We start from the raw sequence: 23,172 nt of genomic DNA, 5'->3' as shown, positions 1-23,172 counted from the left end.
GGCCTGCATGGAGGAGACAGAACTATCCCCTTTGTCAGGAAATACTCAGTATGTGAAGAAACTTTAGTTTCCTGGATTATGAAAATATGTTGGATGGTAACAGTCTCAACTGGATAGTATTCTGCTCTTACTTGAGATCATAAATGTATCTTTATCTTAAAAGTAAGCCTAAAATAAAACAGATAGTACTAAGTCCAAATTTGTGATCAAAGAGGAAGCATTGAGCATTAGCAACCACTTGCCCAAAGCAGGCCTCTTTGGTCTTTGGAACCACCACAGAGTGGCAACCACACAGAATCAGAAGAGAATGGGGTGGGGTGAGAGGGCAACCCCAGAACAGAAGCTTTCTCTACACTTGCTCCTTGAGAAACTTAAAGTCTACATCCAACTCTCAGACGGTAGCAAGGACGGTCAATACGCATTACTTCTAAATGCATTTTATACGTGTCTTCTAAAATACATTTCACCTATGACAGCTACCAGGCAGTATTATACTACCTCCAAGATCAGCTGGATTCAAATGCCAGCTGCATGACCTTACACCAGTCCCCTAAACTTCCCTAACCTTCTAGGCTTCAGTTTCTTCATCTGAAAATGGAGACCGTGGTACCTGACTCCTGGTATTACAGTCTTCAAATTAGTGATAAATGTGCTAACGTGGATACAGTGTGTGATGGTGTCTGGCACGTGCGAGATGTCCGCAGATGCGGCCTATGATTAGTTATGACCCTGTCTTGTGATTAATGTTAAATGCTGTCTTTCATTCCAGGCTGTATGTTTCATGAAGGCCAGGGCTATGTCCCATCGCTGTATTCCCAGTGCCCAGAGTAGTGGGTGCTCACCCCACAGCCGGAGTGGCGTGGTCATGGATGAAAACAGCAGGTGATGGAGGCATGGATGCTTGTATTTGGGAAGAGGGGATAGGTTAGGTGCTGTCTACCCCTTTGCTTCTCATCTCTCTCAGCTTTTTACGCCTATTTACTCTGATTCTGGTAGCACTTCCTTCACCTTTCGACCTCCCATTCTGCTCCCTCCCTTTCCTCCTTGGTCAGGAAAGAGCTAAAAGAAGGAGGCATCAACTGGGTAACCAATATGGTCACGGGAACAACCCCTCCTACTTATTTCAACTTTCAGACAGTAAGGGAAGGGCCTGGAGTGTTACCATACAGAGCCCTGGACTGGAATTCCAGAGGCCTGGCTCTTGTCCAGGTTCTGCTCATGACCAGCAGGTTCATCCGGGACAGGTGATGTAACCCATCTGGACCCAGTTTCCCTGTCTGCAGAATATGGAGGAAAAGGGCTCAGTGGTTGGGGGTCGCGGGGGTGAGGGAGCAGGGGAAGGTATCATTGTTACTGCCACCCCTTTCCACCGCAAGGAGCATTTGGAAATGCAATTTTCACCATGAGTGGGAAGAGTAGTGCTACCACAGCTCAGTGTCCAGGAATACTAACTTCCTGCAGTTACGTCACGTCAGGGAGCAGTCGCAACAGTGCGCTCTGCTGATAAATACTGAATGGCCTCCCGAGTCTAGGATGCTCTAACGATGACCTTAGCAAAGGAATCAGCAGCTTTTCTGTGGGAATACAGTTGTCTCTTGAACAATGCAAGGCTTAGGGGTGCCGACCCCTGTGCCGTCAAAAATCCATGTATAGCTTTTGACTCCTCAAAAACTTAACTACTACTAGTCTACTAGTGACCAAAAGTCTTACCAATAACATAAAACAGTTGATTAATCTATACCTTGTATGTTGTAGGTCTTATATACTGTATTTTTACAATAAAGTAAGCTGGAGGAAAGAAAATGTTATTAAGAAGATCATAAGGAAGCGAAAATACATTTACGGTATGTACTGTAAAAAAGCTGCATCTACGCGGCCCTATGCAGTTCAAACTCCTGCTGTTCAGGGGTCAACTGTATGAAGTCTTCAACGTAAGGGTCAGCAATCATACCTTAAACAATGGCTGTTTCTCTACTAGAGCATTAAAGGAGGGGAGGGAAACTGAAGACAAATACAGAGCATCTGGTCAGTATCCTATAGCCCATTCAACTTGCAGTTCTGCTAAGGGTGCCATACAGCCAGATGAAGGAAAACACCTGCTTGTACAGCCGCCTGAGACCCGACCCTCTACTTGCCATACCACATTGAGAGGTTCCCATCTGCTTTTATTCTGGGATCCTTGAGACAAAGCTGTTTGTGTTCTCTACGTGTACTATATTGTTTCTTGCCTCTCTGGTAACGTGTTTTCTTGGCCTAAGACACCCTTCTTCTCCTGAATCCCCAGTTACTCACTCCTCTTGGATTCAACTCAAGTACCCAAAAAGAAAAATAAATCTTAAATGGAATCCTCCCGGTTCAAGCAGGGGCTTGACCAGCAAAGTCTGGTCTACTCTGACCACCACCTCTTTCTCTTCCCCCGAGGCGCCCCTATCAACACACAGTTTGAGAAACACTACACTTGATCTTTATGTCCTCAAGAAACAGGGAATCCTCTTGGAATGCATAATTTGTTACAAGGACACGTCAACACCTAGTTCTTTCCACCAGTTGCCTGAGAGCCCAGCACATCTAGCCCTTGGCCCAGGCCTAAGGCCAGGGAGCGGACAGAATACAAGCAATCCCCTTCATATTGCAAACACAAAGTATGGGGCAGTTCTTGGTTTGAAAGAAATAAATTAAATACCTGCTACCTTTTTGAATGTAGGGTACGGTGTTGTTTTTTGTCTTTGTTTTTATTCTAGTAACTGCTTTAATGTCATTGAAGGCAACACAGAGAAAGAAAATAACCTACTTCTCTCCCATTTTCGATTTCACTCCCAAGCTGAAGAACAGTTCTGGATGGCTCTGACAGATGACTGAATAATACACCTTGGGGTGCTAGTTGGGCTTAAATGAGGTCCTGGAGATGCAACTATTAGCAGCCTCAGCTCAGTCCCAGGCAAAGACATCCCCGTACTCTGGAATAGGAAGGCTGCTGAGCTGTCAGCCTTTGATAGAGGAGGACCACAAAGGAGGCCACCTGGCATGAGGGGCCTTTTACATCACTGGAGAATGTCAACCCAAATTAGGATCCAGATTAAGGCTGACTTTGAGGGAATAGCGGGAGTCAGCTGACCTAAAGATCACTAGGAACCTGAGGCACAGTCATTGTTAGGACAGGGTTTAAAGAGGCAACTTCATAAAACCACAAATAAATTGAGTAGGAAGAGCCTAAGGTGCCTAATCCAATACCCTTTTAGAGATGAGGCTAAAATCTCACAGTTAATGAGAACCTACACGCAGGACACTTTCTCCTCTCTCCCACTTCGGCCATCCAGCTCCTGAATTAAAACTTCTTGTCGTGAAGATTTTAAGAAATTTTTAAACAAACTTCTTTTTATATTTTACTTCACTGGAGTTAAACATCGAACCATTCATCTCTATTTCAGGTAGGATTTAAAAAAAATTTTTTTTATTTGAGGGCAAGGCAACATGGGAAGATGTTTTTATTACAGGAGAATTTTAAAGTGAAAATTTAATATTACTCCTAATTTTAACTTATTTCCATTTATGAAGTAATGAAAAATATAAACATAGACTCCATCTAAATTTGAATCTAAAATACATATTCAGCCAAGGACAAAAAAAATTTTAATTCTGGGGAGAAAAAAAAACTTTAAAGGGAGACAAAAGGGTTAAATTTTTTTTCTCCACAAAAATTAGAAAAAAATATCTTGTTGGACTGCAGTTGCTGAGTCATTTTTTAATAAAAGAAAGAAGTTTTTTTTTTTTCCCCTGAAGTAACCAACAATAGCAAAAATAAAAGACCAAATCTAGACTAAAAAGCATAATTGGTATTCCAGTAGGACCCAAAGCCTATTGTCAATCATGTCCTCAAGCATAACAAGCAGGCTCACAAGGAAGGAGGAAGAATGGGCATCAAATCGAGGAGAGCAAAGGGTGTGGGGTCACCCAGAACTGGTGAGTGTGGTCTGGCCCCCTCCTCAGACACACATCCAAACACATCCTGCTCCCCTTCTTCCTTTCTTCTACCTCACACCTGAGGTTAAAAAAATATATATATATATATATATATATATATGCTGATTCTTGTTCTTTACAAAATAACTCAACACTGCAGTGAAATCTAAATCACTCAAGGATTATAGTACTCTACCCCTTTACCTCCTCCCTAAAATGAATGCAAAAGAAAAACAATGGTTTTGTCTGAAATAGCCATGGAAGTCTTGGCTCTGTTATTGCTGTTCTTTTCTAAGGAACAGCAAGATGGCTTTAGAGACGCTAGCCTGAGGCTAGCCTGGAAGAAAGAGTCCTTTCATTTCTAGGTCACTGAAATACATTTGTTTTCAGCAGAGCACAGGAGCAAACTGGGTTTATGGAAAATGCAGACACTCTACCTACTATTTCCTTCCCTGCTGTCCAAGGACTCACACGCAGGTAGAATGTTTTTAGCATCTCGTGTTTAGCTTAGATTAGATCTCACCTTTATTGAGGAAGACTTCTTCACTTTCCTAATAGCGAGCGAGTGCCCTACCTTTGTGTTTCTACAGCATCCTACACGAACCCTACTGATCATATCCAATGCTGTGATTTTCAACATGTGCCTCACAAGAGCCATGAAAACTGGGGCACCTGCCTGGCTCAGTTGTTAGAGCATGTGACTCTTGATCTCGGGGTCATGAGTTCAAGCCTCATGTTGGGCATGAACTTAGTTAAAAACAAACAAACAAACAAAACCGCCCAGAGAACCATGACAATAAACCAAATCAAATGGAAAAAAACCAGAGTGTAGCACATGTGGTTATAGCTATTCTTTCATGGCTCAAATATCATGGTTATGTCTATCTATCTATCTATCTATCTATCTATCTATCTATCATCTATCATCTATCTATCTATCTATCTATCATTGATGCCATAGTGCACCACTCAGATTCTCCCTTCAAGACTGAAACATCTGACAGCTCTCAGCCAGTTCGAGCCCTGGCAATTAGCCTCAACCACAAAAGCACTGCCAAGGTCACACTCTCTCCTGGAGACAGCCAAATCAATGACTGACTGGTTGACACGGGAGTAGAAAAGCACAGCCCTCTTGTCTTAAAGTGGGACAATACTGAAGGACCATCTCAGCTCCTGACCTCCTCTAGGGATGGCCGTGGTCTTTGTAAGACTGCATTGCAGTTACACTCCTTCTTCCACACAATTCTATTTTCTTCATAGGTGTAGACCCTAAGACCACTCCCCAGTAAAATTCCTGCATGTAAATCTCCAACTCGGGGTCTGTTTCTGGGGGGAACTTTACCTGACAGTCGGTCACAGGAATGGCCTGAGGAAACAGACTCTAAGAGTAGCTGTCAAGGAGACCCCCATCACTGGTGACAGTGGCTCCTGGCATGCCCCTGGCATGCTGCAGCAGTGTCATGGTCAAGAATAAGAATGTTCACTCCTGGGGAACTGCAGTAGGATAGAGGTGCCAGAGAATACACTAGTGACTCCAACAGTTCAGACATTAGAGAGGTCCAGGAGAAAGAGTAGTTTTAAAAAATGGAATCAGATGGCTTTTGCTAAGAGTCCCTGATGTACTAGAGAAAAACAATGAAAAGTCAAGAGCAATTAGTCACCAACTGAAGGCCACCTGTGAAAATCATCAGGGAGGTGGAATAAGACAGGAACATCACTGCTGCGGCCTCAGAGGAGTTGGGAAAATCGGAGATTTCAAGCTCTCAAGTGCATCAGCTTGGATGTCTCCATTTCAAGCTTCAGAGCCTTATTCCTTCCCAATTAGACTTGAATTGGGGATTCAACCTTTTTCTTCTACTCTGATAATTAATTCCTGGGTCTGGTCCTCAGCTTCTTCTACTCTCAGACTGTAGAAGATAAGAGGTTTCTTTTAAATGCCACCCAAAATTTTGGTAAAGGGACAAGAGCAGCAGTCAAGCCTGACAAAGGCATGGTAGGCATGCCTCAGACGTCTCAGGAATGAAGATCAGGTCACCCCAGCGAGTCAGCCACGTGGACCAGCAAAGATGCTAACCAAGGAGAAGAGAAGTAAAATGGGTAGGAGAGGAGGAAAACGGTGAGCCTAGGGTGCAACCATCAGATAAGATGCAGCTGGGAGCTTCTTATAACTTTGTCAAGGAAAAGAGAATGACTAGAATACTAAGGAAGCTGTTTCCAGACTTATTATACAAAGCAAACCGGTCCAGCATCACAAGGGATTGACGTGTAATGGCCACTGTGGAGTGCCATCCAGGTCCCTTCTTCAGGACGAAAGTGTTCTGTTTCTCTTCAGGAGATGCCCCTCACCAAGGAGAATAGCTGGACCCAAGGTCACGCTCCCTGCCTAAAGTAATGCCCCTTACCTGGAGGCAGCAAGTATTCAGTGCCTGGTAGATGTAGGAAAATGAAAGCCTACACCATTTATGTCAAAATGGAACAATTCTGAGGGGACATCCCAGCTCCGAAGCTCCTTTTTGGGATTGCTTGGGGCCTTGTCAGTGCATTCAATTTCTTCCTCTGCTCAAATCTATCTTCACTCTCCCATAGGTATTGATTCTGAGAGCACTCCCCAAAATACTTCCAACAATCTCTGTCCTCAAAATTTGTTTCCCAGGGAACTCAATCAAAGACTCCTGGTGTGACTCAGTCAGTTAAGTGTCTGCCTTCAGTTCAGGTCATGATCCCAGAGTCCTGGGATTGAGCCCCACATCAGGCTCCCTGCTCAGCGGGGAGCCTGCTTCTCCCTCTCTTCCCTGCTCCTGCTCTCTGTAGCTATCTCTGTTGCTATCTCTGTCTCTCTCAAATAAATAAATAAAATCTTAAAAAAAACAAAACAAAACAAAACCAAAGACTCCATCCTTCCACCTACCTTCCCTCCCTTCTTTCCTTCCCCCCTTCCTTTTCTCTTTCTTTCTTTCTTTCTTTCTTTCTTTCTTTCTTTCTTTCTTTCTTTCTTCCTTCCTTCCTTCCTTCCTTCCTTCCTTCCCTCCCTCCCTCCCTTCCTTCCTTCCTTTCTTTTCTTTCTCTCTTTCTTGGTATTAATGTATAATATTTCTTACTGGATCTGAGGTGAAAGTTTTTTACAAAAACTCTGACCTAAAAGATAAACAGAATGAACTGACTCAAGTGTTAGGAAATATATCCAGATAATGGGAATAGCATGTTATGCTATAGTTATTAGAGCATTTCAGTAACTAAAAGTAGGCCAGTATGGCAGAGTAGAGAGAAAGTGTCTAGCAAGTCCATGCAGGGCCTCATAGGCTACTTTGAGCAGTTTTGCCTTTATCCTAAGACCAATGGACAGCCACTAAAGAGTCTGAAGCAAGGGTGTAAAGTCACCAAGTTTGCATTTTGAAAAGATTGCTCTAGGGACAGGGCAGAGAACAGAGGAAACAGAAAAGATGATGGAAAAATAATATTTATAATGTTACTTAGTAATTAATTCAGCTGAGAGAGGATGGCAACTTGGACTAAGATGGAAGTAAGGGAGAGGGTGAAAAGTGGATGGAGTCAGGAGATATTCAACAGGACTTGGGAATGGCTTGGATACATATTTACCCTGTACCTCCCACAGTGCTTGGCACAGCAGGGACTCAGAGTAAATATTTGCTAACTAGTGGACTGAAACAAGTTGTGAGGGCTGAGGCTTGTATTCAGGTTCTTGGTCAACACCATCCATATGTCCACATCAGTTTCTCCCAGTTCCCCCCATTTCTATCCAGGGCCAAAGTGTACAGGAGCAGATGGGGTGGGGCTGCGAGCAAGAATTTCAATCATCTCACTCATAAATAAGACATGAAAAGCTGAATTTAGTGGATGAAGTTCCTTTCAACTCAATAGAGAGGCCAATCTACATCCCCCCTCCACAGATCACAGAGATTAGCAATTGGTTTTAGCTTTCTCTCTGAGCTATAACGATGAGAGTGAAGGTGAGCTCTTGATGCTCCAGTCACAGTTAAGATTAAAGTATAGTTAAGATACCTATCTGGACATCTTCAAGAATGCTACCTTTCTTTGATACAACATGTCTTGGGGCAAAGAGGTAGACAAATCAACCTTATGAAAAGACTCCAAAGATCCTTCTAATCAAGGAACAAGGATGGTCACAGGATATATTTGAACCAGTGCCTACTCCTAGGGTTCCTCCAGGTTAAATAAGGACTTTATTTTCCCTTGGCCGGCATGTGCCATCCATCAGTAGCTTAAAAAAGTCCTGCTCTCCGTTTCCGCAGAGCTGCCATCCAGCCATCACTGCTCCCAGACTCGTGGCAGGGAGGAAGCAAGGCATCGACACAGGACAGTTCCCCAGCAACCGCCCCCCATCTCAACACCACTCGCTGTGAATTCCTCTGCTTGGTCCCTCTGCCAGGCAGAAAATGGATTGTTTTCAAGATTGTTCAGGGCTGGGCCAACTGAGAACTGAGGCTTGCTCACAGACACGGGGTGGAGAAGAAAAGACTGTCTCATTTTTCTTTGTTAGATCTAGGATTCCTGTCTTCAGGGCTGCCAGTTTGGCTCGGTTGATAAATCAAAATGGATGATTAAAGGGAAAAAAAAATCAAAGAGTCACAATTTTTAGCAGACAATAGTTAATGTATGCAGATTCCCTGGCAGGGAGACTGATGCCTGTACCCAGGAAAGGCACGCACAGCTCAAGTAACAGCAGTGACGAGGCAGACAGGAGGCAGGGTGATGAGAGCTCAGAAAAGTAGCAGAACCAGTCTCTTGGCCATGGCTGTAAGCCAAGAACACACTTCCCAGTAACCTCTTCTCTCAACCCCCCCCAAAAAAGGGAGCACAAAACCAAAGATCTTACGAGCTCCCCTCTAATTTATGCCACAGAATTATCAAATCGTTGGTGGCTTTCATACATTAATTGCTGGGAAGATAAATCCTCCCAGAAATTTCAACTCCCTAGATGGAGGGGTGCAAAAGATGGAGAAAAAATGTATGCAGCCAACTCCTAAGCCTCCCCAGTGTCCCACCCCTCCCCACCACCCCCAAAGTCCTCCCTATTCCCTGAGTCAGGGTGGTCCCTGCAGATATAGATGGCATTTAAAAGCCCTGGTTCCTGGACACCAGTCCAGGATGAAGTGTATACTCGACTTCAGTAAAAGGAGGAAAATAAGGACCGTGTGACTCTTTTTTTTTTTTTTTTTTTCAGATAAGCCAGAGGTATTCAACTTAAGTAGGTTTCTTTACTTTAAGATTTTTGGTGGAAAAATATCCTTAATGAAATGTTCTTAATTTTTAAAACATAAAAGTAAACAACTTTATGTTGATTCTCAGTGGTTATTTTTGTTTTTTTAACTGGGGTTTTTCTATGGGGTGAGATTTTAGTACTCTGAAATCTGACAGTCCAAGCACTTTTTTTTAATCAATTAATTAACATAGAGTGCATTATTAATTTCAGAGCACAATGTCTTAAAATACATGGATACGGCATGATAGAGAGGTCAGTAATCCCCTTAAGATACAAAGATGGGCTGCTCTTGATGCGGTCTATAAAAGTCCCATGCAACAGCAGACAGCTCTTAAGAGCTTATAATAGGCGGTGTGAATGATACTGGAACCAATTTGTCTCTCCTCTGAGTTCCTTAGTCCCCCATGCCTTGGACCTTCAGTCCGCCAGGCACACGGCTGCTGTGCGCTGGAACCAAAAGCTCCTCAAAGGCAGGGACTTGGCCTTATGTCTGCTCAATCCTCTGCCGTTGCCTAGGACAGGATCTGACAAAGAGTAGGTGTTAAACCACACCTGGAAACATGAAGTTTCTAGGCCTAGTGGACCTTGTAAGCTGCCTCAAACCACGGTGAACAGAGAGACTCCAGTGATCCATCATGGCTTAACCTGGGAGAAGCATGATAGAATTTAGAGAAATGTCTACTTAAGAGTGGCAGATAGCTTTTCTCTTAAGGAAGAGGGGACAGTAAGAATGGTTCCCAGTATGGTAACTGAAGGAAAAGGCCACACGGTCTGATATGAATATTTCGCTCAAGAAGGTTTTGTTTGTTTTCTTTTCCAAGTGCTAAGCAACACACTGGCTCACTGGAGTGAGGCCTGGAGGTGTGAGCAGACATTAGCATTCTGTAGTTCATGATCTCACAATTTACCTGACTGAAGAAAGGGTCAGGGAGAGAAAGATGACAAGAGAGAAGCCAGGCCCAGACTCTGCCCTGTTCAAGTTCCTCCATATCTGCCTTCCCTTTTCCTGAGAGAATACTAACCCAAGGACGGATCCAGCTGTTCTTAGAGAAGGGCAGCTCATTTGGTCAGAGTTTGAATCAACAGCTCTCTCAGTACAAACTACTTCAGGGGGCAACCCTGTATTCCCCTCAGGATCTCTGACAGACTCTTCTGCACACTCCATCCCACTTCCCAGCTTAAGAAGATATATTATGTTCTCTCCCCAGTCCTGCATCGGTTTGTCAGTTACAGCCCAACACGAGCCCTGTATTTTTGGAGATTTACAGCTACGTGGTCAGGGGTGGGGGGTTGGCTTTGCACCACAAGGCGCCATAGGCAGCAAGGCAGAGATAAATAATAACAACGATGATAAAAAAGACAGTGCTGCATTTCATTTCCCCTAATTTATGGCTTCAGTAGGAAGCCGTTATACCCACAGTGCCGTCTGGGTTACTTAATAACAGTGCGTCTGTGGCAGCAGCCAGATCAGGTCTGGAAGCTTGGAGTTACGGGGGAAGAACAGGACGGCACCGGTGTGGTAAGGAAAAACCCGAGGGAAAGGACCACTGGGTCCCCGGCTATCATTCTCAGGCAGCAGGGACACAAAAAGGGACCTACTTGACTCTTTATCAGGGCTGTTAATGAATAAACTCTCTCCCACAGTGCCCTCAAACCTCCCGAAGTTTTAATTAAAACAAAAGAAATGTCAGCAGCAGAAGCACTGGAATATAATTAGGGCCCACCAAATCTAAAATAATGCGGGGGAAAAAGACTAGGAATGAAAGGGAAGCTTTCATGTTCTTGCTGAATCCCTGCTCTGTTGCTGACACAAAAATCAATTTCAATAGGCTTTAGTTGTATCTGAGCAGGAACGCAGGCGACAGATGAAATTTAGTGAGCAATTTACTGGAGTCATAATGATTCCCATGGAAAAAAAAAGACTACAATGAGTGCTTCCAACCAAATGCCTCTTTTGTAAGGACTGTGCAAGAATGTGTATGTTCATAGATGGATGGTATGGGTATGAGTGTGGGTGTGGGTATAAGTATGGGTATGGGTATAGGTTTGCGTATGGATATGGTGGGTATGTGTATGGGTTTGGGTATGGGTGTGGGTGTGGGTATAGGTATGAGTATGGGTATGCGTATGGGTATGAGTATGGGTACGGGTATGAGTATGGGTGTGGGTGAGGGTATAAGTATGGGTATGGGTATAGGTTTGCGTATGGGTATGGTAGGTATGTGTATGGGTTTAGGTATGGGTGTGAGTGTGGGTGTGGGTATGAGTATGGGTATGCGTATGGGTATGTGTATGGGTACGGGTATGAGTGTGGSTGTGGATGTGGGTATAAGTATGGGTATGGGTATAGGTTTGCGTATGGGTATGGTGGGTATGTGTATGGGTGTGGGGATGGGTGTGAGTGTGGGTATGGGTGTGAGTATGAGTGTGGGTATGGGTGTGAGTATGAGTGTGGGTATGAGTATGGGCATGGGTATGGGTACGGGTATAGGCATAGATGGGGGGTGAATTTTAAGCAGTCATATATGTTCTATCTTAGAAAATGTAGTTAAACTCTCTACCTCACCCCATTTAAATAAGAGTAGTTTTCACTCAGCCCCCAAAGACATTTGGGGACATCTGCGGACATTTTTTGATTGTCACAACTGGTACTACTGATACCTCATGGGTAGAAGCCAGAGATGCTACTAGACCTTATACAATGCACAGGACATTCCCCTCCCCCAACAAAGAATTGTTGGGCTCAAAATGTCAATGGAGCCAAGACTGAAAAACCCTGCTTTAAAAAAAAAAAAAAATTGACATTTAATAGGTGCTCAATGAATGCTGAGTTCTATTAAAAGTCATTTTCTCCACAAGGTCACAAAGATTAAAAGATAAGGCCTTGCCCTCAGGGATCTCCCATAGTGGGTGAAAGGAGGGAGATAGAGGGGGCATTGTTTCTTCTTTGCTTAGCAGCATTTACAAATGAGGGGCGTATTTCTCAAATTCCAACACCCATGGTCTTCTGGAACACAGGTAATACCCAATGGCCCATAAGACCACTTTCCATCTGGCTTACATATGTGTAAGAGACCTATTCCAAGATCTTCACTGTCTCCCAATTAAGGAGCATTTTCTAAATTAAAACCAAAAAAAAAAAAAAACCCCTAATAAAGTAGTATTGGGGCTAGATAGAATTTGGTTTATGATATTTGCACAGAGAGGTATAATTTTGCTAATTACATTAATTTTTGAAAGAATAGCCTATTTTCATTTCTCAACAACTTTTTATAGTGTGTGTGTATTCTTTCCCTCTTTTTCAAATGTTTAGTTATAGTTTTTAATTACTGGCAGCTTGATTCAGGAATACATTGTTTTGTTTGATTAAAATATAAATCAAGGGGTGCCCTGAGTAGCTCAGTCAGTTAAACGTCTGCCTTCAGCTCAGGTCATGATCCCAGGGTCCTGGGATCGAGTCCTGTGTTGGGCTCCCTGCTCAGTGGGAAGCCTGCTTCTCCCTCTCCCTCTGCCCTTCCTCCAGCTCGTGCTTGCTCTTTCTCATGCATGAACTCTCTCTCTCTCTTTCTCCCAAATAAATGAATAAAATCTTTTAAAGAAATAAAAAATAAAATATAAATCATGATGAAACTTCAAGCTTACTATGTAAGGGTCAACTCTAAGAGAATAAAGGTGTTTGCTTTTATCCAACATAAGTTCTTCAAATGAAGGGATATAGGAATCTTGCTGTTGTTGCTGATCTGTTTCCAAGAAATAAGGAAAGCATAACTTGGTATTTGTAGAAAGAATAAGATGAGCAACATTATGCTTTATCAGTGACAACCATTCACCACCTTTTAGTTCCTTGAGGATTCAGGAACTCAAGTCTCTTGAAGGTGGCCAAGGAATAACATCCAAATACGGATCCCCCACCCAGTGTCTGAGAGGACTGATTACCGCATAGTAATGGCTCCGCCTGCAATAGCAGGAGACCCAGATCTCAGCAAAGGCTGAAAATCTCTCCCCCCCAACAGAAGTCTTCTGTGTCAGCACAGACTGCATTAGCGATTGTGCTTTCCAAGCGAAGGCCTGCAAATCCTTCTTTGGGTAGGAGGGCGAGAGGACAAAAAGGACGTTTGAAAACAGAATGCCATTTTATGAATGCAGGACAGCTCCTACATATTCATCATCTTTCAAACTGGTGGCCAGCAAGGACAACAGCAATTTGTCAGCAGACACATCCATCCCTGGGAAGCTAGCTGCTGGGAGTAAGAACTCATGTGCCTCTCAGAAAAGTACACCCTCCTTCCGACAATAAGGCTGAGAACCCTCCTGCCTGAATCTGTGGGAGATGGGCGAACTAGGATAACACCGTGAGAAAGAACTTGGGCTTTTTTAAGCGAATATGACATGTCCTGAGCTCTGGGCAGGCTGGAATGGGCGGGTAGTTGACTAGCTCATCAATACACTGATTTCCAGCTAAATTTAGCTGCAATCCGACCTTGACCTGTTAGGTAGCTTCCTCTCAAGGAGGGGAAGGTTTCCCTGACTCCAGTGAAATTCTTCTCTCCCACCACATTTTTATGCCTCCCGCTTAGACTGACTGATGAGGGATGGTGAGAAGGGCAAGGAGAGCATCTTGCTGCTTCCCTGACAATCTTCTCTCCTCAAGCAGGGATCTCCCCTGGTCTAGGAGAGAGTCAGCGAGCTGAGCTGGAGCTCCGCAGCTCCTACAGAGGAGCGTGGAAATCAAGAGAAAAGGCTTCGGAGGAGGTGTGGGGTGCCCTTGGATGATTTACCGGGTCTAGTGCTACTTTTGGTCAATCGTTTCCTTATCTGTAAAACAGGTATAAAATAATAAGGATTAAATTAATATAGAGAAACACACTTGCTACAGTGCCTGGGTAAAAGATGAGGATGTGGTGTGTTTTTAGTGTTACTGTGGGGTTCTATTTCCAACCTCATCTCCTGTTACTCCCCCACCCCACCCCGGCTTACTCAGCGCACTCCAGGCACAGAGTGCTCCCTTTGTCCCTTCCCTCCGCCGTGTTTTCACTCTCCTCCTGCTGTGCTCCTTTGTCTGCTTCCTTCAGATCCCGACCAAAAAGTCACCTTCTCCAGAAATCCTTTCCCGGCCATCCTATCTAAAACTTCAACTCTGCCCTCTTACTGCCCTCCTTCCCTGCTTGGCTACCATCTAACAAATTACACGTTTTGTATTTTTATCATGTGTATTCGACATCTCTCTCCAGAATGGGGGTGTCTTGAGGGAGGGCCCTTCCCTGAGTCTTGTTCATACTCCATCCTCCGGAGCAGATAGGTGCCTACACAGAGTGGACACTCAGCGGGTAGGTACCGTCTGAATGAATTCCCAACCTCTCTGTGGAAACACTTTTCCAAGTCCCTCGGTTCTCTCTTTTAAAGAGCATAGCAGCTCTCACTTGAAGGCATAACAACTCTGATCAAACAAGTACTGTCATCAGGTGAGGCTACTGAGGCTCAGCGAAGCAAGGTATTTGCAGGCCATAATTTCCTTTCAGACTGGCCTTACATCTAAGTAAACCAAGCAAGAATGTACCATCTCCATCTTTTTCCCTAAAATTCTCCCTAAAGCTGAAAGGGTAAAAAATTCAGAGCTCTAAAATCAAATGCCTGACATTCTGAGTGTATTCTATCTAGGAAGATTGGTGTAACTATATGTAACTGCTTTTATTTAGATATTAGCAACATGATTGACAAAGTTACATAATACAGAATACTGAAACACTGCTGCTAACAGCAGTCAACAGCTCAACCTTACAGGTAGCAATTAACGACCAGGCTGTGCTTTTTGAACCAAAGAGACATCTGATAACCTTGCCTTGACACAAATACGAAAAGATGGAGCTCGCAACTTCGCCTAAACCTTTTAGACCCCAATCAGCTAAGGTCACCTGCACAAAAGAATGAGGAATTGCCTTTCCTTCCTCCTCTTCTTCATTTCCAGCTGTGGAATAGGTATAGGGATATAGCCTAAGACTCACATATCAAGTCTGATTTAAACCTAGTTGCCAGGACCTGATTTCTATCACCTGGGGCCTTAGGTCCTTGCCTACTATCCAAAAGATCAATATCAGTCTGCATTCCCTCGGCATTTAGCTCTGCAATCTTGTGAGCGCAACATTAATGGTTTATTTCGTTGGTGGCTTCTGTCTTCAGAAGGGATGGTAAGAAAATCAAAATGGTGCTCATTCAAGCAAATAACTGAACTAAGAGTTTTTAATTACTTAAATATACCATATGATATCTCAGTAACTCCTAACCAGAAAATTTGTCTTAGATTTAATAAACCATCAAATGATTACAATTTAAAGATTGTAATTTAGTGCCAATAATAATACAATATATTATTTTGTTAATCATTGATGGACATTCAACAGTTCATAGATATGACTATTGAAAGTACATAAGAATTGTACCTATTATGCTTAAAAAGCTTAAACTATACTTTAAAAATACATTAAATTTCTATTTTTACACTTTTTAATGTTTTCAAAAATCTTTTTGAGAAGAACAGATTTTAGAAAACAAACTCAAAAGTCATGAAAAATCTTTGGAAGATAGTAAATACAGTGGAGTAAAAAAATACATATATTCTATTCAGAATCTGATCTGTTTTCAATTTTTCAACAAGGCTCTAGGCAAATCTCTTCAATTTTTCATGTATTTTCTCAAGAAAGAAAATGGAAATACTTGTTACACCGGTTTTCCCTTATAGGACAAAAATGTAAACAGAAGCAACCAGATAGAGTGAGTTCTTATGACTCACCTTACCAAGTCAACACTTCATACGTGTTGTTCATGATCACTTCCAATGGAGCTATCTGACCTTGACAGTTTCTGTTCCGGTCCCACAATATGTCATACATACAATCAGTACCATATTCGACTATTAAGCAAAATGACATCAATAAAAAACTTTCCAAAAAGGCATCATTTCTATAAATTGAAATGGATTTCAGTGCACATTGGAATGTGGTCAAGCTTTTACAAAGAAAGATCTTATGGGGGCGCCTGGGTGGCTCAGTCGGTTAAGCGTCCAACTCTTGATTTCGGCTCAGTTCATGATCTCAGGGTCCTGGGATGGAGGGCTCTGAAATCATGACCTGAGCCTCCTGATGGAGAACTCACATTGGGCTCCCCGCTCAGCCGGGAGTCTGCTTGTCTCCCTTTCCATCTGCCCCTCCCCCTGCATGCTCTCTCTCTGAAATAAATAAATCTTAAAAAAAAAAAGAAAGGTCTTATGAAGAAAATATACTGATTTCACATAAAATGAGCAGAACAATTACAATATTAAAAAAAACAAAAACAAAAAACCTTCTTACCCTAGTCACAAGTCACATAGTTACATAACTCTAGGAAGCACCATTCTTAGTCTTCTCTGTATGAATGGAGTTACCTGGAGTTGACCAGGATGGCAGCCCTGTTGATTAAAATGTAAATTCATAGGCTATTTACTGAGCCTCTACTGTATATAAAGCACTGTGTCCATCTCTGAGGGGTCTGAATCATCATCATCATCATCAAAATTATTAAAATTATCCTACACTAATTTAATTTCATTTTGATAAATTTTACTCCTAAAAGAAGATTTATAGAAATGTAAGGTTTTTTTCACCTGTCTGCTCCATTTTCAGAAGCTTCCTCAAAATTAACCATGACCAACATAAAGTCATGGCATGTCGTTTTGGGGAAGACACCATTAAAAACAAAATTCTAATATATGTTGGCCTTATAAGTTCCAATTATTAACTTGAAGAAAAATAGCAAGAAAGAAATCTACCTTATCTCATTGAGAAAGAACCATTTTTATTAGCAGAATATTCTTCTCTAATTTACTTTGTGAGGTCCTCCAAAAACAACCCTAATGCAGAAAAACAAATTGAAGAGGATTGAGATTCTAGAGAGGCTGTTTTCTAAGGCCACAATACAATTTTCATTTTGCACTTTGTATTGTACTGTTCTCAGATACTCCTTTACTCTAATAATCAGCATTCTAATCCATTCTTAAATATACTCAATTATCCTGGGGAGGGGGAACTTTTCTCAAATTGTTTAATAAATGGTAGCAAAACACAGGACTTCCTGCATTCTAATTTGTATTTGCCAGCACAAGATCACTCGCTAGTATGGTCACATACTACTTCTGTCACAGCTTTAGGTGAACTTACTATTAAGAAAAATATCACTCTTTTCAACTTGAAGTTTAATCTACTGGCTTCTGTGTTACAAAGGTCATTATGATTCTATTTTCTTAATCGATGCACCCCTATTTGTTATACTTCACTCACGAGAAAAACTTAATTCAATGGCAATAGTAGAACAACAACTTGCTGGTTCTCTATAGATTACAGGAGCATGTTTAGATTTCAACAGGACACCTGAAATTATTACGGGATTTTGAAAAAAGAGCGAGGAAGTCAGAGCATTTTGTATAAGCTTCCTAACTATATTGCTTTTCAATACGCCATTAACTATTTAGAAACAATTTCTTTCTGGATTGTCAATATTCTCACAGACTCTTAGGAAACACGGTGTTAAAGCAAATGATTGGGAAAAGGAAGCTGGAATAAAAGGACATAGTAATGCGGGTCTGTCAAGCTTCTACTTCCATTGTGTCTAAAGGAGCTGGCCATGCAGGGATTTGGGTCCTATAGAACAAAGACCTTTTCACTCTTCAGTACTGCACTTAGGTAAAGATATAATTACTACAAACCCCAACAATCTAAATCAAAGTTAGGGAAGTTAGAAGATCCTGTTGAGAGTCACCTGAATGATTCGGTAAACAAAAACTACTGGGGAAAAGTATCAACACATTTATGATATTACAGCCTGAGAAGCAGGCTGGGCAAAAAAATGTAATGACGGGTGCCTGCGTGGCTCAGCCGGTTAAGCGGCTGCCTTCGGCTCAGGTCATGATCCCGGGGTCCTGGGATCGAGCCCCGCATCGGGCTCCCTGCTCAGCGGGGAGCCTGCTTCTCCCTCTCCCTCTGCCTGTCTCTCTGCCTACTTGTTCTCTCTCTCTCTCTGTCAGATAAATAAACAAAATCTTTAAAAAAAAATAATAATGACAAACATTAAATATATGCGTGTTGCTAAAACTGTTGACCACCTTTCTGTATAAAAAACAAGAGAAATAATAGATTTAAACCATAATTTAAAATTTCTAATTTTCGGGCGCCTGGGTGGCTCAGTTGGTTAAGCAACTGCCTTCGGCTCAGGTCATGATCCCAGGGTCCTGGGATCGAGTCCCACATCGGGCTCCCTGCTCTGCGGGGAACCTGCTTCTCCCTCTCCCACTCCCCCTGCTTGTGTTCCCTCTCTCGCTATGTCTTTCTCTGTCAAATAAATAAATAAAATCTTTAAAAAAAATAAAAAATAAAAAAAAAAAATAAAATTTCTAATTTTCTTGCAGATTTATGAAGGTGATCAAAGGGTTGGAGTTACATAGGAAGGTTGGGATATCTTTTTAAGATTACTTCTGCAAAAACAAAATTAGATCCTCATGATTTTGGTGTGAAGACGGTATCATCGTACTCCATCGTGGAAGAGGGAAAGACTAGATTAGATTTTTTTTAATCTGTGTGGTAATTTATATAGTTTATACATTTATCTCCTATAGATCATCTCATTTGATTCTGATAATTTTCCTTAAAGGAAAGTTCTTACTCTAATACAAATATGAATAAAATGCTATTTCTTGACCTCAGGGGACTTACAGGCATAGCTTTCCTTCATTACACATTTGTAATATTGTGAATATTTTAATGTAAGTAAATGAACACCAAGTCCTGTCAGAAGTAGCGGGGAAAAGAGAACTAGAGGTGGGGAGCAGAAAAAGAGCAGCAGTCGGTGTCTGTGTAGGGCAGCCTTGGAAACAGAAAGGAAGTAGAGGCAAGGAAGGGCAAGGAAAACCAAGTAGAGAGCAAAGAGCTCTGTGGCGAATGAGAAAGCGCAAGCGTGCATGAGAGAAAGCACGAGAGAACATGCTGCCAACAAGGTTCATGAAGCCGGGTCAGACTGTTCTGCCATTTTCTGGACCTTATGGACAGAGCTAACCCTGCGCTCTGGGGAAGGGAGTTGAGAAATGTATATGAGGCTGTCCTGAGCTGAACCTGCTTAGACAAGCATCTCCCAAACCCTTCCCAAGTCAAGTAAAAAGGTACATCTTTGAGACAGAAGTGGAAACTAAGATGACTCAACAATTATGAGGAATAAATTAGACCCTCTGAAAACTCAGGTAGAGAATCAGTCAAAGAAAATGTGTCTTCATATTCATACTTTAAAACAAGACAGATTCTAATCACTTCAGTAAAAATAGAAATAATAAACATATAGCAATCATGGCTGGTAAATGAAAATTATTATTAATAGTTAATACCTACTTCATGCTTACTATGTCAGGCTTTGTTTTAAGCATTTTACATATATTAACTCATCATAACAAGCTATGAGATAGGTATTATTATTATCTTCATTTTACAGACAAGGAATCTAAAGCACAAAGAAATTCTATGACTTGCCCTAGCATCTTAAATATTTAAAATTACTTAAGATATGTGACACTGACATTCATTTCACTGACTACATTTTCCTTATTGCTTCATTTTAGTAAGCAAAAAATATTTCTCAAGGCTCTCGGGAGTTCACTTACAGTCTTAGTCTTTCCAGCACTGGTTTCTCTCTCAAGATCTTGGCTTTTTGGCTATGATTCCTCAAAATGGAGCTCTCAGCTTGAGAAACTTATAACATGATGGACCCACTCCCAAACATTACACAGCACAGGAGCTAGAGTAGACGACTCAGACTGGGCCGAACAGGAATAGGAGCAAACGTAAGACTTTAATTCAGTCCTAAATGATCCAAGGGACTAGATCAGGAGAAAGAAAAGGACATTTAAGGCACTGAGCATAAAGGCACTGATTGGCCAACATATTAGGAAGGGCCAGAATCTGTGTATGGCTGTGACATCACACATATGTGGAAAACAGCAGGAAATAAGCTTGGAAAAGTAGACAGCATCCCAATCAAGAAGAATTTCCCATGTCACACTAAGGAGTTTGACATAAGAGGGTTTAGGCTGGGAGTCACATGATCAGAATGGATTCCAGAAAGGATACCCTATTACCATCTTCCCCACTCCTTCCCCACCTTCCCACTCATTATCACCCACTCCCAGCTGTGGGATTATAATTCATCAATCCTCCACTGAGATTTGTAGACTATTAAACAAGACAGAATCTGAAACAAAGTCTGTGGCAGAGAGAAGAGAATGGATCCAAGGAATAAATAAGAGGTAGAATCAAAAGGTAGAATCAAAATCAAAAGGAGTTTCACATGGGGTTCAGAGAATTGAGAGAGAACTCTAGGAAGAAGTTGGCATTTCTGGTGGGTGCATCTGGGTGGATAAGCATACCATTTATCGAGACAGAAGACTCAGAGGGAAACATGAAGAAGGAAGAAGGTGCCTTCAGTTGAGATGCACAAGATTTCCAGGGTCATGATGGACATCCAGAGAGATGTGTCCAATAAACATCCCAGCTGTGGGAGCTAAGCTTCAGGGGGTTGAGCTGGTTTCATGGAGACGGAAGTGCTCACAAAGGACACTAATAAAAAACACAGATACTGGGAAAAGAGAAAGTTGTAAAGCCACTAGAAATCAAGGAAGGAGAAAATTTCAGAAAGGAGGTTGGGATGCGTTTCAAAAAGGAGGATATGATCAGAGCAAATTCTACAGGAGACCAAGTGTAATAAGGACTGAGAAGGGCTCATTCAATCTGGCAATTATGAGGCCTCTGGAGATAGAAGCCAGATAGTACAGAGGGAAGGAAAAAATGGAAGGTCACTGAGCCAAAGATGAGGAGACTAATTCAAAGCCACAGCTGGTTAATGGCAAGACCAAGGTTTTAATCTAGACCTTTGCTGCCAAATATTTCATTTGGTACCGTTCCCCTCCAACCTTTGAATAAAAAATAGTAAGGTGGTGATTTTGCTTTTACTCTAGAACCAAGTTAGAAATGAAAGAAAGCTATAAATCTGACTTAAAGTGCAGGTGAAAAGTTTTATTTTCTGTCTTCTGGTTATTACATCTAGGTAGACGCTTATGAAATTCCGTTAAAATGTATCTTTGCAAATGTTTTCTTCTTATAAAAGCATTAAAAGTAAAGAGCCATCTAATGTGGCAACAAAAGTAGTTAAGAACCCTCTTAGCCCATAAAACATGGATCCAGCCTGAAGGTGGGGGTTGGCCGTTATTTCGCTACGCGGTACCCCCACTACCTATCAAGTAGCAGGCTGCCGTAGTATGATTCAGGCTGATTCAGGAAGTTAACGAGGTGCTCTATGCCATATTTCTCAACCCAGGTATACTCAGGCATATTCCCAAATGTGAACATCGGATTTCTTCAAATGCAAATGGGGCTGTCATTTCCTTTGATGAAGAATCATTACTGTCATCCGACCGTAAGGAGACAAGCTAGAGGATGCAGGGGCTGGGCTAGAAATGGCCATTAGAGGCCCTACTGCCAATAGCTACGGCTAACCCCGTCGTGGGCAGCCCTTAGGTCTTTATACATTTAGAGGCAGATTCAAATGGAACATTGGTGGTAAACGGTAGTAAAATTCAACCTTGAATAATTCATGACAAAAGACAAATGAAAAAATGTAAAATTTGCTACCTCGGACATTAGTTATCACTGCCCTTTACTGTGTGTTAAAGTAAGGAGCCTGCAGGAAAGCCTATTCTTCACACATTCTCACACACAATCATTCCACGGCTCTTCATTTCACCCACTCTTGAAGCAGGCAGGGGTTTTGCCTGTTAGCGGGTGGGGACCACCCAACCCAACCCAGCCCAACCCAGCCCAACCCAACCTATCAAGACTCTCCGACTGTTCCTAGTTTTCCTGTTCCTCACCAACCTCATCGCTCATAGCTTGTTTTTCTTGTGTATTTGTTTGCCAGGTTAGGACTTTACAAGGATACTATTTCATCCCCACATCAGCCATGTGAAGTAGTAGCGTTACCACCCCCATTCTACAGATGAGGCAAGTGAGGCACAGTCACAGTCCAAACAACTTGGAAGGCCAGGCTCTTAGCCATGCCCAAATATCCTCTCCATGCCTCTGCCTGCATTACTTCCTCCACCAAATCTCACCCAACCCCCTCTCTATAGCTCAGATGCCACATGTTCAGAGAGGCTGCCCATTGACTTCAGTCCACACTGATCTCTCCCTTGTCAGATGCAGCTCAGTCTCTGCTAGCAGCAGCACCCCCAACAGTCATGGGGAGGGCCTCAGGGAGATAAACGGGCCCTGCCTGCCAGGGACACTGGTGCTGACAGATGAGACACCTTCCTCACAGAGGGTTAATCAGCTTCTGCACTTTAAAAACTGTAAATGCAACCCAAGCCCTGGTTCTCCAAAGTGTTCAGGAATAGAGAATTCTGGAAATCTGAATTATGCGCCTTTTCTTTCATCTCCTATGCTCAGAACTGGTAGATGTAAGAGACTAGAAAAAAAGAATGTTGGAGCTGTTCGAGACATTGGTGCCTATGATATTAGCCCCTTCCACCCTGCTCCTCCAAGGCCATGCAGCGAACACAGAGAAAAGCAAGGATTCCAACCGCATTAGCTGTGGGAGGAGGAAGAATGCCAGCCTTGTAGCATGAGACCCTGGGTCTGCACCAGGTGCAGCCACCCACTAGCCGTGCGGCCTTGGGCAAATCACTCAAATCTCTCTGGGCCTCAGTTTCCATCTGTAAAGTCAGAGGAATGGTACCTAAGGCTGTTGGAAAAATTAAACGAGTTGGTCTGTGAAAGTTTGGAAAATGTATAATGCTCTAAAAATGCTACAAGTTTCCATTATTACTTTACATTTGGGGTTTCTGGCTTTCATGTTGGAGATTTATTTTTTTCCTCTAGTCCTCTGTTTGCAGCAATCATCAGTTGAGG

At 42.4% G+C, this 23,172-nt stretch overlaps 1 protein-coding gene across 7 annotated transcripts in view; it reads right to left on the bottom strand.

The window, feature by feature from the left end:
• The window catches only part of TNIK (TRAF2 and NCK interacting kinase), a 383,893-nt gene that overhangs the window by 154,643 nt on the left and 206,078 nt on the right, over positions 1–23,172 (bottom strand). The gene's annotated exons all lie outside the window — the stretch shown is intronic.

The sequence above is a fragment of the Phoca vitulina genome, unplaced genomic scaffold (assembly GCF_004348235.1).
Source record: "Phoca vitulina isolate PV1807 unplaced genomic scaffold, GSC_HSeal_1.0 scaffold8, whole genome shotgun sequence".
In the NCBI taxonomy this organism is placed as follows: domain Eukaryota; kingdom Metazoa; phylum Chordata; class Mammalia; order Carnivora; family Phocidae; genus Phoca; species Phoca vitulina.
The sequence above is the reverse complement of the archived record's forward strand: the minus strand, read 5'-3'. Positions and strand labels throughout refer to the sequence as shown.